Raw genomic sequence first — 3,086 nt, forward strand, 5'->3', positions numbered from 1 at the left:
TATTTAACGTTTATTTAACATTTATATTTCATTAATTTGTAATTTACCGACTTTCCGCGCACGGATCAGCTCGTCGAATCTCGGTGCGAGGCCGCGAAAATGGTTGGTTGCGAGAGAAGGGAAGGCGGTCAATACGGATGAAATATTACGTGCGTAGATCTTTAATAAGAGTACATATATTTTTAGTAATGTCTAGCGTTATACAGAAACATGCGCTGCTAGGCGCCAGTTCGTTATCGTAATCGCGGAGCGACGGGACGGATAATTATGTACAAACTATTTTACAGCGTATATACAAGCGTGGTAGTGTGATCGCGGGCGCGGTCTATGATCCGCGTGACGTTATGTTCGAGACGGGGTCGGCGTGACCCACTGTACGGTTCGCGGGCTAGTCCGATTCCGCATATTTCGCGGGCGGGACGATTTCCCGTGTGCAACGGCGGAAGCGACGGGATCGTTGCCGGTAGGGCTGGAAGCGCAACACCCTGTCAAGAACCTGGACTCGGAAAACCAAACACGGCGATCGCGGTGTTGTAGGTGTCGCGAGGTGTACACCCACGGAATTTGATTCTGTCCATGGGGAAATTTCCCAAACTGAGAAGTCATCACCTTTCTCAATACTCACAGCCCATGATTAACGTAACGGCCTTACGGCCGATCCGGCCGCTTACGACCACGTTTGACATAAATGGGGTTAAGTAACCCAAAATCACCCGAGGTAAACATTGCTAATTTTTGTTTATCATGAATTTTTGAGTTAGAATTATAAATTTAAATGTTCAATTAAAAATACAGATCTAAATAGATAATATATAGTATAAATATATAGTGTAGTATATGTTGCAGTTTATTAAAAAAAAAAAAAAAAAATATTTTGCAATTTAAAATTAAAAGAAAACTTTTAGGAAACGATAAAATTATATGGTAATTGTTAAGAATACCCACTGCACCTCCGATTTTGACGAAATTAGGCTCATTCGACGCGTTTTCACTCAAAATGAAAGAATCTGGCAACAAAAAGTGTCGCTCTGGCCCGCGAATCGAGATATCAAGTGTTAAAGTTGGCGATTGCACAGGTTAAAATACCTGTCATCTCGGCGTTATGTAGCAAACTGAGCATGCGCTTTGGGCACGTTTGCATGCTCCATGGGCACACACATACAAAAAGTGCGCGAATTTGAAACATAAACCCCGCGCGGGGGGGTGGTAGGGTGGAAAGGGTGGGGTGGGGGTGGACCTCGCTCCGCGTAAAAAGCTCCCTGTATCATGTAAATTAAAATAACAATTAATTTGGCTGCAAAGCAGACATCTGTGGGGGAGGGTACGCTGGGGGTGGAGAAAGTGGGATGGGGATGGACCTCGCTTCACGTGGAAAGTGCTTTGTATCATGCAAATTAAGATAAAAGTTAATTTCACTGTAAAACAGACATCGGTAGTTTCAACTTTCATGCAAAACAATTTTTTATTTAAAACTAAGATTCAGGTTGGGTTGGGTTAAAAAAAGGGTGGCGGGGGAGGGGCGAAGCCCCTCCCCTTTTTAAGCATTTACTTTCCGCACGATAACTTAATTAATTTATTCATTTATCACTGAATCACTTATATTGCTCTGTATTTATGTTTCAAATTCGCGCACTTTTTGTATGTGTGTGCCTATGGAGCATGCAAACGTGCCCAAAGCGCATGCTCAGTTTGCTACATAACGCCGAGATGACAGGTATCTTAACCTGTGCAATCGCCAACTTTAACACTTGATATCTCGATTCGCGGGCCAGAGCGACACTTTTTCTTGCCAGATTCTTTCATTTTGAGTGAAAACGCGTCGAATGAGCCTAATTTCGTCAAAATCGGAGGTGCAGTGGGTATTCTTAACAATTACCAATTATATTATTAATTATATTAATTATATTATATTATTTCATGTTGTTTTTAGAACGTTCGGTGAAATTATGGGTATCAGACAACTGCGATGGCAAATCATACTATTTTAGTAGACAATAATACATGGAAAAATACGCACATATCAAGAGTTTGCCAAGCAATGGCGACTTTTCCAAGGAAAAGTTTTACGAAACTATGAGAGAATTGGATGTCAACTATGGTAATTGAAGGTAATTGATTAAAAATTGAGTTAAGAATTAAAATTATTCAATTTCCATTTTTTACATTTTTACACATATTACTATAGTCTTATTATTTTGTATCTATTCTACAAATGTCTGTTTCATAAAGGTAGCAATTATCAATATTATCTCTTATATTAAATTTCCAGGTCAGCCTGTCTTCCCTGAGTAGAAAGTAGCACCATGTGTCCTTGTTTCTGCCAGATTTTCAAAAGTGATAACCAAGTGGTTCTCTAAAGTTTCTTTGGACAAATTGATATTTTCATCAGAATCCTTAAATAGGAAAAAATAACATTTATAAATCTTATAAATTAAATGCTATGTAAGTTTATGAGCTTACTTGTTCTCTAATATATAAAAATAAGTCTGGATGATTGCATATCTTTCTTAATGCTGACAAGGCAATGAGAAATCTTGCTCTATATCTTCCCTGCTCTATTTCTCTCGTGAAGAATAACGAGAACCGTCAGTAACGGCTGAACCGATCAAGGTCTGAGTAGTCTCAATCGATAGCTTGGTGATGAATTGCATAATAAAAGTGTTTTCATTTTTTCTCTCCGTGTCCTACGAGCGGAGATATCGCGACGCAAAGTCCAATACATGTTTTACATGTGTAAGATACGTCATTATCGTCGTCAAGCGAATCTTGTCCAGTACCTCTTTTCGACACGAGTAACGAGTGGCGCTCATTTATAGCCGTTCTATCACGTGATATAACATGGCCGTACCCATAAGCGTCATGGCCGTCTACCACTATATAGGTGTACATACATGTAGTGGTAAGTTAAGGTGACAGTTTTCCTAACCTGTTATTTTTAGATTCGCGAATCAGGCACGTCGCGTCGCGAAAAACGCGGTGCATTAGGTATACGGTCGTTAGTGCCGGGTGATTGTACGTCCTCGTGATCCCTCGACGAGGACAGCACACTTCAAGGACGCTTTCGAAAACAGCACGAGGTGTCAATA

General features: G+C 40.2%; 1 long non-coding RNA gene across 1 annotated transcript; it reads right to left on the bottom strand.

Annotated features, from left to right (window-relative positions):
• Positions 1-2,128: 2,128 nt before the first annotated feature.
• Positions 2,129-2,720, bottom strand: LOC120357993. Its single transcript, XR_005574963.1, has 2 exons — positions 2,461-2,720; positions 2,129-2,393 (listed from the first exon to the last, which is right to left on the bottom strand). It is a non-coding gene; the product is annotated as an uncharacterized LOC120357993 (long non-coding RNA).
• Positions 2,721-3,086: the final 366 nt, after the last annotated feature.

The sequence above is a fragment of the Solenopsis invicta genome, chromosome 6 (assembly GCF_016802725.1).
Source record: "Solenopsis invicta isolate M01_SB chromosome 6, UNIL_Sinv_3.0, whole genome shotgun sequence".
Classification (NCBI taxonomy): Eukaryota; Metazoa; Arthropoda; class Insecta; order Hymenoptera; family Formicidae; genus Solenopsis; species Solenopsis invicta.